The sequence below is a fragment of the Protomyctophum parallelum genome, assembly GCF_964188405.1.
Source record: "Protomyctophum parallelum genome assembly, chromosome: 4".
NCBI lineage: Eukaryota > Metazoa > Chordata > Actinopteri > Myctophiformes > Myctophidae > Protomyctophum > Protomyctophum parallelum.
In genome coordinates, this window is record NC_139700.1 from 34,214,368 (window position 1) to 34,228,536 (window position 14,169).

At 43.8% G+C, this 14,169-nt stretch overlaps 1 long non-coding RNA gene across 1 annotated transcript; it reads left to right on the forward strand.

Moving 5' to 3' along the window:
- The first annotated feature begins 635 nt into the window (after positions 1–635).
- LOC310857490 lies at positions 636–1,991 on the forward strand. Its single transcript, XR_014569140.1, has 3 exons — positions 636–746; positions 1,440–1,571; positions 1,872–1,991. It is a non-coding gene; the product is annotated as an uncharacterized lncRNA (long non-coding RNA).
- Positions 1,992–14,169: the final 12,178 nt, after the last annotated feature.

A 14,169-nucleotide genomic window follows, 5' to 3' on the forward strand; every position in this document is an offset into this window, starting at 1 on the left:
TCAAGCCAATCGGGTAACTTTAATTTGAGAATGGAAGCCAAAGAGGCTCTGTTGGGGCTGAAACCATGCCTGAATTTGGAGTCGTGTATCATATGACTCAGTATGTCATAGACAACTGACATCACAGGCTGGGCAAATCTTGTTGAAAATAATTCTGCGTCTACAAGTCGGTGTAGTATTTGCAAAAGTTTTAGCGGCGAGTATGTCATAGTTGTGAAACTCTTTACATCAAACTGTAGAGTGACACTAACTGTGTGTGTGTGTGTGTGTGTGTGTGTTTGTGTGTGTTAGGTTCAACCTTAGAGTATATATATGAATAGAGAAGGCACCCAGAGGAAATCTTGAGGCGAAATGGACATAGTGGCCGAATGAAGGTATTGCAGCCTGGCCCCAAACACATGAACGCGCTGTCCGTTGACTAACATTGTACACGTTCACGACGGACGACGCTCGTGCGCGTTCAACGGCAGCGCGTTCATGTGTTTGGGGCCACTCACCATTGCAATCCGTCCCAGAATGCACTCTGTTCCTACCAGGAAGGAGGAGTGAATCCGCCTCATGAGCTTTTGAGCAACTTAATGCAAGTGGATGGGAGGAGAACTCGGGTGTCTTCTCTATAGATATATAACTCTATGGGTTCAACCCCCTGACTCCCCTCAGGCGCCCTCCCCCTGCAGGGCAGTCTGCCCTCCCAGGAGTCTGAGGGTTCGGGACAACAACCAGACGACTTCGTCATGGTGGACTTTGTAAGGATCTCGCCTTTTCTCTGCATGGATTCATTGTATCAATTGATGGTAAATTGATTGTGGTCTGCGTCGTTATTATATCCAATAACAAGTGGTAGAGGTGAAAAATTACATGACTCCAAACGGAGAGCCCCCAGGAGCTCAGAGCATGCGTGCATACATAGGCTTGTTCGCCTTTTTACAGAAGCCCCTTTGGGACAAAACACTGCATCGTATTTATTTTGGTCATTATGAAAGACAGATGGATAGGGGGAAAATGAAGAATGTTGGAGCGATCAAAATAAGCGATTTAGCGTATGACTCAGCGCCCACGGTCGGAGCTCCGGTGAGCTCTGTTTGGAGTTGTGTCATTTTTCACCTCTTCCACTCGTTGAAAAATAACATCAGGGTCGCGAGACATGGCCAAAGTATTTTTGGGGTCCCCAGCCCAAAAGCTGAGAACCCCTGTTCTAGAGCAGATTATTTAAGACTATTTAAGACAAAAATAATTGCCCTTGAAAATGTTTAGATTAACTAGTGGATAATGAACCAGATGGTACTGTAGATGCTACATTTTCGCCAAAGAGATTTGATATAGAGGGTAAATAAACATGAAGCATGTATAGGGTATAAGTGGTGAAACAACCAGAAAAGCTGGTAAATTGTAATTACGCGAACAACGGACAGATGTTCATCCTTGGTTCATTCTGTCAGAAACCGGCCTTCTCCAAAGATGACCTGTTGCCCATGGACCTAGGCTCCTTCTATAGGGAGTTCCAGAACCCCCCACAGCTGGCCAGCTTGTCCCTGCACATCAGCTCTCAGGCCTCTATGGCCGACGACCTGGTATGTATATTGAAGCAAAGCTTGATTTGATTTTGGGTGTGAGGCGCATTGGAACCCCGTTTCAGGTGCTGCCAGCCACTCTAGCCCAGGGACCTCAACTCCTACTGCTGCCAGTTTGACCCCCCTGATTTAAACGGTACAAGCTTTATCGGCGTTGAAAGAAGTGCAGAACGAGTGTGTACAGATCGTTATGGGGGCTATTATCTCTGTCTGAAACTAGCACACACACATTCTACACACAATGATAGTAGGACTACTGCTACTGTTCCACTGATCCACTGCAAACGTTTCTCCCTCCAGGACTCCCTTCCAGAGAAGCCGGCCGTCTACGAGAAAAACATTGACGAGTTTGATGCTTTCGTGGACATGCTACAGTAGCGAAGGAATGACTGGTTTGTATATACTGGTACCAACTGGTTTGTGTATACCGGTTTTAACAGGGGTATGAGAGGACCCGAGAACTTTGTATAGTGTGTCTACAAAGGAACACCTCTCTGTGTATGTGCGTGTCAGCTTGTATAGTTAGGTTTGTCCACTCTCAATACAGTGTTTATCTAAAAGTACAAACTATAGGAATTATCTTTATTTATAAATAAAATAACCAAACGGGAAGTGCATGACCCCGGTTGAAAAGGAAAAAGGAAAAGAAACGGGGCCCACCGATGGTCGGCAATCGCCAACCGGGGGGGGTGGGACCTGACCGGCCATGGCCCCCGTAGTTCTTCTATTGTCAGCAGCGGTTTGTCACTCCGACATTTCACTGTACCTGTATAAATGAGTGACCGATAAACGCGATAGAATCTCTATATTTTGTATATTATTGTGTGTACTGTAGCTGTATGATTGTGATTGCTATATATCACATTCATTTACATGCCCCCCTTTGCCTTAAAGCGGCACTATGTAACATCTTATACAATTGCAGTGGTTGTATTTTGTCTCCCTGCCCTTCAGCCATAGACGAGTTATGCACAGTAATCACACTAAATCCTGATTTATACTTAGTCGCATGCTGACAATAACCAATCTAAAAGCTCACATCGGGTCATGGATGCGACACATTGTGATCTTGTAAATCTGCTCATTTCAGCACCTCACACGGTTGTGCGGCAGAGCATAAATGAAGTATTAGTGCAGTTACAAGAACCGAGAGAGGGCATCAACAAACATACACATTACAATTATTTTGCTAATACGAGCACAAAATTGTGTCTCAGTGATCTGCAGCAAGTTTGGACTTCAGTTAAAGGAACCACTTTTCAACCTATCTTCGTCCTCACTAATAATCGTGAAAGAATGGCGCAATCTTTTTCTACTCGGTCTGTGTCTCATAGGAGGGCTGTGGGCAGTTCAGAAACCGTCTTCCAGTGACATCGATGGGGAATACAAGCTAATAGAAACTGCAGGCTTTCTAGTCCTGAAAAGTTGCAAAGCGAAAATGGAAGCCATCGTTTTCACGATAATGAAAATCTAAACATTTTTGTAAAGAAATCTTGTTTAAAACAAAATCTGCCTAATGATTATGTCACTGGAAGACGGTTTCTAAACTGCCCACAGCCCTACTATGAGACACAGACTGAGTAGAAAAAAATCGTGCCATTTTATCATGATTATTAGTGAGGACCTATTATTATTATTAGCCTATTATTATTAGCTATTATTAGCTATACCTATTATTATTAGCTGTTGCTGGGAGGTGGGAATGTGAACAGTGATGGGACAAGATCTCTTCTCAAGACGTGACAACAGGATTGTCACCTTTCTCCCCAGTTTTTACTCGTGCCACAGACAGGGTGCACACGCGCAAGCGCACACGCGTGCACACACACAGCCACTATAAGACATGTTCAGACAGAGGTCAATCATCTCACACACACTGTACATTATACAGATGCCCTCCTAATCATAATCATAAGTACTCCATACATTGTGCAACTGAGAAACATTACCGTAGATTTGATCCCCTGTTTCCCAAGTACTCTTGGGAGATAATTTGCCAGGATATTGTTTTTGTTTTATAATGTATTATTCACAGTGGAAACATTCTAACATCTCAATTGTTAAATATTAAGTGTCCAGTGAACTTTCGTTTGATTATTTTCCCCCCTTTGAGCTGCCCAACAGACAAAAAATGAAAACGCATGCAAGTACTGAGCAGTATGCTGAGGTTGGGGAAAAGACTCAATTGGAAACGTGAATAACAAATATAAAAATAATACGTCTAAAGGAGGGGTGATGGACTCAATGCATATCCGTTCAACTTCTGTAAAGTATTGACGTTTACTACTAACCTGTGTAGGTATAGATGCTAAATAATCCATGTGGTGTTGCCAGACTTTCAAAAAACCTGCTGTCTATTAATGTTGTAATGAATTTAATCTAGAGGGGTGTATTCATTTAACAAATGGAAAGAAGTCTTCCTATGTATTATCAATAAAATGAGAAATTGCTTCTGAGCCAGTCTTGCATGTTTTATTTTGGAGTTCTGCTTTTTCCCACTTTGTTTTATGAGTCAAGTACTGTACAATACATGGGTCTGACAATATTCCTGCTGTCCAGACTTTTTTCTTTTTTTAATTATATGTTTGTATATTAAAGGTTAAAACAAGTGTTACATTTCTCTATAATAATAATCATTGCTATAGCGGTTTTATTTTATAAGTAATGTGTTATCCTTGTCTCTCCAGTAAATAAACACTAAAACAGAACATACATTTTCAGTTCTGGATATCAATTTCATCTAATCAGAAGAAGGAACTCATACAATGATACAGGGATAAACTAGTGAAATTGGAAGTGATGGAAAAATAAATGAGCAAATTGGAACTATACACTATAAATGAGCAAATTGTAACTATAAACCATCTGCAATTTAACTAGTGTATCTATTCTGCATATTTACTACATCTTAAAATCAATTACTATACTCTAATGTCATTTCTGTGAATATTTGAATCCAGTTTGATTGAATACTTTTATTAGACAAATTGAAAAACAGCACAATTAAGGCACAGTCAGACATCTAAGACTAAAAGCATTACACAAAAAGTCCTCTTTACATTGTGTCGTGTTGTATGTATTCAATTCATTAACAAAATGAAGTCCAGATAAATAAACTGACATAAAAACTACATATGTGGGCTGTGGCTAGTCAACAATGAACCAACACGCTAGCCTGGAGGAGAAGGGAGACATTTCATTTTCATCAAGTTTCTCAGTGAGTATGGACGTTAATCTGAGAGTTCTTATGACATGTAGCCTAATGTATTAGTTAAAGGATAGCATATTTAATAGTGTTGTGGAACAGCAATACGCCGGGAGGCAGCAATACGCCGATGGGCGTCCAGTCTGCCGGAAAGCTAAAAGAAGAAGAAGAATCTCGACTCTGATTGGTCGAAAACGAGCAACCAAATGAGCGGAAGTAAAGAGTTTGACGAACACTGCTAGGCTCCGTCTTTTGAGCTAATTTAGAACTTCCTGTCTGAGAGCTAGCTAATTTAAGACATCCGGTTGCCTTCAGAATAAAATAAGGTTATTTAATTAATAATTATTACATTACATTATTAGTATTATTATTACATTACAGTTATTGTAAAGACACACATTATGTTTCTGTGTAAAAATAAGTAATTAAATAACATCAAAAAGTTATCTAAATGGATAAATGCTATTCACTGGAGTGAATATTCTATTATATTCTAAAAACTACTTCTAAATCCTAAAGCCTTGTTTATACTTCACTGTGCAACGGTCCTATGCTGGACAATAGCAGATATGCAAACTCACAGCACATCTCATTCAAGACACTGAACTTGCAGATCTGCCATTTTTGAACACACTATAAAGTTAACCATTTATCATGCTGCTCTACGTGGCACTGCATTCTGTGACATTAAACCAAATGGCATTTTCCACTCTATGACACTACTGTTCTACATTTTTGTCTAATAAAATAGGCTATTAATTTAATCAATCAAACTGCATTAACTAACAGAGATACTACTAACCAAGCTATCCATGTCAACATGCTCTATAGGAGTCTCAATAACAGGTATAAGTAACGTTTAATGTTTAGTAATTTTTAATGTAGCAGAAGAGGCCATTCATTGAACAGAGTTTTGCACAATTTTAACATCCCAGATCGATTGAAATATGAATCTACTGTGCTGTGCTACACCATGATATATTAAGAGTACAATAACATTCCATTGTGAATAAAAACGTATTAACCACAGTGTAATGCTAAAGGTTTCATCACAGGGCTGTCTGCTTCATGTAATATCATTAAAAGTGTTGTTGGTGACAGACTGACAGTTATATGAGTTGGAAGCATTAAGACCCATTTTAACCCCCAATGGCTTCCTTTCTGACAATTTAATTATTGTAAAAGATTCACGCGTTCATATGTAGCTATTTTGCATTTACATTTTTATGAGAAGCGGGTGGGACCAAGGGACCCGGATGTAACGTAACGACTACAATATGACTACAATAAATTCCCGGTTAAATCTCGCGGGCGTGGCCTCACACCGGAAGGAAGTGCCGCCGCCCTCAAATACGGAAGAGACGCGTGGAGGTAGGTTTGGTCAGTGTTTGTTTGGAACGTGCCACGTCACCATCGCGGGTCCGTCTTCGGAGCAAGTAAGTGATTAAATGTTATTTAATACTTAACGCTGTTGTTGTTTGTGTGTTCAAACGTCTATCACTTGAAGTTACTTGTTATGATGTTTATATATGATGTTTGTACGAAACTGTAAAACAGTGTTTCAGTAGCCGAATGGTTAGTGTCGAAGGTTTATAAACAACTATGCCCGGCCTCAATGTTTACTAACCGTCGACAGTACCCACTCGACTACCGAAACACGGCTTTAAAGAGTAGTATTTACATATCTAAACACAACAAGTAACTTCAAAAGTGATAACATGTTTGAGCCACGGACCACCATTTCACATTAATAGACTCTCACAATGGTGGTCAGTGGCTCAAATGGGTCTGAGAGACTAGATGGCCTCAAATGGTGGTCCGTGGCTCAAACGCTGAATAAATAATCGACTAGAGGTGAAAATAGTATTGTTTGGTAGGTAAAAGGACAAACATTCTGTGAAAATTGGCACGAAGCAACAAACATTCTTTGAAATTGGTGGGAAACGATCCCGGGCACTCATGTTAACAAAGCTCAGTCACTAACCACTATGCTACAATCAGCATTATATAATCAAAGGATCAAAAGTAGCAATCTTCTACATTCTCTAATTGTGTAGTTTTTTTGGAAATTAAGCAGATGCTTAACAACAATTGAACTATTGAGAGTGTAAAGATCTACTATTGGGGTCAATTTGGTTACCTAAATTAAATTGCTCTGTATTGTGACAGTAATCATTGCTATAGTGTGTGTTCAGTAACAGTGTTAAATAGCTCTATAGTGTGACAGTAATCATTGCTATAGTGTGTGTTCAGTAACAGTGTTAAATAGCTCTATATTGTGACAGTAATCATTGCTATAGTGTGTGTGTTCAGTAACAGTGTTAAATAGCTCTATATTGTGACAGTAATCATTGCTATAGTGTGTGTGTTCAGTAACAGTGTTAAATAGCTCTATATTGTGACAGTAATCATTGCTATAGTGTGTGTTCAGTAACAGTGTTAAATAGCTCTATAGTGTGACAGTAATCATTGCTATAGTGTGTGTTCAGTAACTTGCAACACAGCAGCCAAGTATATGCAGAACACATACACGCATTTGACATAACACAAACAACAAGACAATTTACATACATAAAGACATGAAGAAAAGAGCAATATCCACCGCTTAGATTATCCTGTGGCTACTACAACTCCTGATTAAACCCTTTTCTATTTATTAAAGAGCTGGAGAGACAGGAATATTCCTGTTACTGAACACACACTATAGCAATTATTACTGTCACAATAACTTTGTACTTTTGCTACTGATGTTTGTGTGCAACATTTGAGCTGGTGTCAAGTCACCTTAATTCAAGTGATAGATTATATACAGGGGCATGCCATATGGTCTACCTGCACAGCCTTTGTGATTACTGGTAGATCACGATGTACCTTTTGGGCACCCCTGCAATACAGGATTCCTGTCCAGAATTGTTTTTTATTAAATATAGAGGGTTTAAGTGTAGGGTTTGTCATGTTGGTGTTCTCTATAACTTTTCGTCCTGGGCATGACGTTAAACTGTCCAGTGTAACTCCAAGTTACATGGGGTGGGTATGGTTTGAGAGTTTGTGATGCTCAGTTCTTTTTTTGCGTCTCGGTTCCTCAGGTGGAAGCTGCATAGTTGGGTTTTTGATGGGTTGGGTTTCAAGTGGCTGGTCGTTTGTTTAGATATTGAAAAGGAGGGGGGCGAGCGCGCTACCTTGTGGGAGGCCGTTCTTTTCGGCTTTCCATTTACTCCTCTGGTCATTTAACTGAACATAGAAGCGCCTGTTGTTGAGGAGGCTTTTCCTGACCATTGTGCGGTGTTGGACAGTGTCGTAGGCAGCAGAGAGATCTCTGAATGCTGCTCCAGTTATTTGTTTCCCCTCAAACCCATCCTCAATGTGTTGGGTGAGGTTGAGCTCTGTCCAGCACAGGAGCGGCTGGGACGGAAACCAGCTTGGTCTTTAGTCAGCTTGGTATCTATGAGTGGCAACAAGGCATTGGAGTAGCAGCTTCTCATATAGCCTTGTAGGTGATGCAGAGGGAAATGGGTCGGTAGCTCTTTGTGGATAATGGGTCTATGCCAGGTTTAGGGATTGCAACCACGTTGGCCTTTTCCCAGACAGAAGGGATGGTTTTCTGTGCTATGCATGTGTTCAGCATCCCCACAAGCCAGGTCTTTGCGTTGGGTCCCAGGTGCTGTAACATTTCTGCCAGTAGGTCATCAATCCCTGCTGCTTTTCCGGGTTTCAACTTTCCCATTGCAGTTTCAAGTTCTTCTAGGTCGAAGGGTTTGGTTTGAGGGCTGGCTGATTGTGGTTGGTCTGATACCACTGTGCGATGGTATTCTCCTGTGGGTCGGTGGCGGTCTTGGTCACAACTGGTGGCCAACAGTTGTAACCAACACCGCCACCGACCCACATAGAATACCATCGCACAGTGGTATCAGACCAACCACAATCAGCCAGCCCTCAAACCAAACCCTTCGACTTAGAAGAACGTGAAACTGCAATGGGAAAGTTGAAACCCGGAAAAGCAGCAGGGATTGATGGCATACTGGCAGAAATGATACAGCACCTGGGACCTATCGCAAGGACCTGGCTTGTGGGGATGCTGAACACATGCATAGCACAGAAAACCATCCCTTCTGTTTGGAAAAAGGCTGGAGTAGTTGCAATCCCTAAACCTGGCAAAGACCCATTATCCCCGAAGAGCTACCGACCCATTTCCCTCCTCTGCATCACCTACAAGCTCTATGAGAGGCACTACAATTTCTGAACAGACTATATTTACATCAATATGTCTGGGTCCCCACCTACTCACTCAGGGTTGACGTGTCACACCTGCAGTGATGGGAGGGGCACCAAAATGTGGTATTTTGATTGTTTAATGGGGGCACTCCCTTAGTATAAAAGTGTATGTTTTGTGTACACATGACCTGATGAAGATCAAATGGATCGAAACGCTGTCAGTATTTCAACAAAGAACGTCTTTCTTATACCTGTGGTGTGCGGGCTCCATCCAATACCTACACCAGTTGTGATGCAACAGAGTTTGCTGTGACCGTTGTGAATTATGGGTGGTGTGGTTTTTGCCAAGACGGTGGATTGTGGCCCATGCCTTCCTGCTGTTATTTGACATGTTGGTGTTCTCTATATCTTTTCGTCCTGGGCATGACGTTAAACTGTTCCGTTCGAGAGGACCAGCGACCCTCGAATGTAAACGGCCACGAAAGGAAATTATGTGTGTGTGAGGTGTTCTCTATAGGTTGGGTTTCAGGTGGTTGTATTGTAGTAGCTTGACATTTCTTGGAGGGCACTTTCAAGGACAGACTCAATCTTCTGGAAGTCTGCTTGTTGGGTCGTAATGCAGAGGTTGTCGGCGTAGATGAAACGCTGGCATTAGGCATTGGGTAGTGGCTGGTCGTTTGTGTAGATATTGAAAAGGAGGGGGGCGAGCACGCTACCTTGTTGGAGGCCGTTCTTTTGGGCTTTCCATTTACTCCTCTGGTCATTTAACTGGACATAGAAGCGCCTGTTGTTGAGGAGGCTTTTCCTGACCATTGTGCGGTGTTGGACAGTGTCGTAGGCAGCAGAGAGATCTCTGAATGCTGCTCCAGTTATTTGTTTCCCCTCAAACCCATCCTCAATGTGTTGGGTGAGGTTGAGCTCTGTCCAGCACAGGAGCGGCTGGGACGGAAACCAGCTTGGTCTTTAGTCAGCTTGGTATCTATGAGTGGCAACAAGGCGTTGGAGTAGCAGCTTCTCATATAGCCTTGTAGGTGATGCAGAGGGAAATGGGTCGGTAGCTCTTTGTGGATAATGGGTCTTTGCCAGGTTTAGGGATTGCAACCACTTTGGCCTTTTCCCAGACAGAAGGGATGGTTTTCTGTGCTATGCATGTGTTCAGCATCCCCACAAGCCAGGTCTTTGCGTTGGGTCCCAGGTGCTGTAACATTTCTGCCAGTAGGTCATCAATCCCTGCTGCTTTTCCGGGTTTCAACTTTCCCATTGCAGTTTCAAGTTCTTCTAGGTCGAAGGGTTTGGTTTGAGGGCTGGCTGATTGTGGTTGGTCTGATACCACTGTGTGATGGTATTCTCCTGTGGGTCGGTGGCGGTCTTGGTCACAACTGGTGGCCAACAGTTGTAACCAACACCGCCACCGACCCACATAGAATACCATCGCACAGTGGTATCAGACCAACCACAATCAGCCAGCCCTCAAACCAAACCCTTCGACTTAGAAGAACGTGAAACTGCAATGGGAAAGTTGAAACCCGGAAAAGCAGCAGGGATTGATGGCATACTGGCAGAAATGATACAGCACCTGGGACCTATCGCAAGGACCTGGCTTGTGGGGATGCTGAACACATGCATAGCACAGAAAACCATCCCTTCTGTTTGGAAAAAGGCTGGAGTAGTTGCAATCCCTAAACCTGGCAAAGACCCATTATCCCCGAAGAGCTACCGACCCATTTCCCTCCTCTGCATCACCTACAAGCTCTATGAGAGGCACTACAATTTCTGAACAGACTATATTTACATCAATATGTCTGGGTCCCCACCTACTCACTCAGGGTTGACGTGTCACACCTGCAGTGATGGGAGGGGCACCAAAATGTGGTATTTTGATTGTTTAATGGGGGCACTCCCTTAGTATAAAAGTGTATGTTTTGTGTACACATGACCTGATGAAGATCAAATGGATCGAAACGCTGTCAGTATTTCAACAAAGAACGTCTTTCTTATACCTGTGGTGTGCGGGCTCCATCCAATACCTACACCAGTTGTGATGCAACAGAGTTTGCTGTGACCGTTGTGAATTATGGGTGGTGTGGTTTTTGCCAAGACGGTGGATTGTGGCCCATGCCTTCCTGCTGTTATTTGACATGTTGGTGTTCTCTATATCTTTTCGTCCTGGGCATGACGTTAAACTGTTCCGTTCGAGAGGACCAGCGACCCTCGAATGTAAACGGCCACGAAAGGAAATTATGTGTGTGTGAGGTGTTCTCTATAGGTTGGGTTTCAGGTGGTTGTATTGTAGTAGCTTGACATTTCTTGGAGGGCACTTTCAAGGACAGACTCAATCTTCTGGAAGTCTGCTTGTTGGGTCGTAATGCAGAGGTTGTCGGCGTAGATGAAACGCTGGCATTAGGCATTGGGTAGTGGCTGGTCGTTTGTGTAGATATTGAAAAGGAGGGGGGCGAGCACGCCACCTTGTTGGAGGCCGTTCTTTTGGGCTTTCCATTTACTCCTCTGGTCATTTAACTGGACATAGAAGCGCCTGTTGTTGAGGAGGCTTTTCCTGACCATTGTGCGGTGTTGGACAGTGTCGTAGGCAGCAGAGAGATCTCTGAATGCTGCTCCAGTTATTTGTTTCCCCTCAAACCCATCCTCAATGTGTTGGGTGAGGTTGAGCTCTGTCCAGCACAGGAGCGGCTGGGACGGAAACCAGCTTGGTCTTTAGTCAGCTTGGTATCTATGAGTGGCAACAAGGCGTTGGAGTAGCAGCTTCTCATATAGCCTTGTAGGTGATGCAGAGGGAAATGGGTCGGTAGCTCTTTGTGGATAATGGGTCTTTGCCAGGTTTAGGGATTGCAACCACTTTGGCCTTTTCCCAGACAGAAGGGATGGTTTTCTGTGCTATGCATGTGTTCAGCATCCCCACAAGCCAGGTCTTTGCGTTGGGTCCCAGGTGCTGTAACATTTCTGCCAGTAGGTCATCAATCCCTGCTGCTTTTCCGGGTTTCAACTTTCCCATTGCAGTTTCAAGTTCTTCTAGGTCGAAGGGTTTGGTTTGAGGGCTGGCTGATTGTGGTTGGTCTGATACCACTGTGCGATGGTATTCTCCTGTGGGTCGGTGGCGGTCTTGGTCACAACTGGTGGCCAACAGTTGTAACCAACACCGCCACCGACCCACATAGAATACCATCGCACAGTGGTATCAGACCAACCACAATCAGCCAGCCCTCAAACCAAACCCTTCGACTTAGAAGAACGTGAAACTGCAATGGGAAAGTTGAAACCCGGAAAAGCAGCAGGGATTGATGGCATACTGGCAGAAATGATACAGCACCTGGGACCTATCGCAAGGACCTGGCTTGTGGGGATGCTGAACACATGCATAGCACAGAAAACCATCCCTTCTGTTTGGAAAAAGGCTGGAGTAGTTGCAATCCCTAAACCTGGCAAAGACCCATTATCCCCGAAGAGCTACCGACCCATTTCCCTCCTCTGCATCACCTACAAGCTCTATGAGAGGCACTACAATTTCTGAACAGACTATATTTACATCAATATGTCTGGGTCCCCACCTACTCACTCAGGGTTGACGTGTCACACCTGCAGTGATGGGAGGGGCACCAAAATGTGGTATTTTGATTGTTTAATGGGGGCACTCCCTTAGTATAAAAGTGTATGTTTTGTGTACACATGACCTGATGAAGATCAAATGGATCGAAACGCTGTCAGTATTTCAACAAAGAACGTCTTTCTTATACCTGTGGTGTGCGGGCTCCATCCAATACCTACACCAGTTGTGATGCAACAGAGTTTGCTGTGACCGTTGTGAATTATGGGTGGTGTGGTTTTTGCCAAGACGGTGGATTGTGGCCCATGCCTTCCTGCTGTTATTTGACATGTTGGTGTTCTCTATATCTTTTCGTCCTGGGCATGACGTTAAACTGTTCCGTTCGAGAGGACCAGCGACCCTCGAATGTAAACGGCCACGAAAGGAAATTATGTGTGTGTGAGGTGTTCTCTATAGGTTGGGTTTCAGGTGGTTGTATTGTAGTAGCTTGACATTTCTTGGAGGGCACTTTCAAGGACAGACTCAATCTTCTGGAAGTCTGCTTGTTGGGTCGTAAAGCAGAGGTTGTCGGCGTAGATGAAACGCTGGCATTAGGCATTGGGTAGTGGCTGGTCGTTTGTGTAGATATTGAAAAGGAGGGGGGCGAGCACGCTACCTTGTTGGAGGCCGTTCTTTTGGGCTTTCCATTTACTCCTCTGGTCATTTAACTGGACATAGAAGCGCCTGTTGTTGAGGAGGCTTTTCCTGACCATTGTGCGGTGTTGGACAGTGTCGTAGGCAGCAGAGAGATCTCTGAATGCTGCTCCAGTTATTTGTTTCCCCTCAAACCCATCCTCAATGTGTTGGGTGAGGTTGAGCTCTGTCCAGCACAGGAGCGGCTGGGACGGAAACCAGCTTGGTCTTTAGTCAGCTTGGTATCTATGAGTGGCAACAAGGCGTTGGAGTAGCAGCTTCTCATATAGCCTTGTAGGTGATGCAGAGGGAAATGGGTCGGTAGCTCTTTGTGGATAATGGGTCTTTGCCAGGTTTAGGGATTGCAACCACTTTGGCCTTTTCCCAGACAGAAGGGATGGTTTTCTGTGCTATGCATGTGTTCAGCATCCCCACAAGCCAGGTCTTTGCGTTGGGTCCCAGGTGCTGTAACATTTCTGCCAGTAGGTCATCAATCCCTGCTGCTTTTCCGGGTTTCAACTTTCCCATTGCAGTTTCAAGTTCTTCTAGGTCGAAGGGTTTGGTTTGAGGGCTGGCTGATTGTGGTTGGTCTGATACCACTGTGTGATGGTATTCTCCTGTGGGTCGGTGGCGGTCTTGGTCACAACTGGTGGCCAACAGTTGTAACCAACACCGCCACCGACCCACATAGAATACCATCGCACAGTGGTATCAGACCAACCACAATCAGCCAGCCCTCAAACCAAACCCTTCGACTTAGAAGAACGTGAAACTGCAATGGGAAAGTTGAAACCCGGAAAAGCAGCAGGGATTGATGGCATACTGGCAGAAATGATACAGCACCTGGGACCTATCGCAAGGACCTGGCTTGTGGGGATGCTGAACACATGCATAGCACAGAAAACCATCCCTTCTGTTTGGAAAAAGGCTGGAGTAGTTGCAATCCCTAA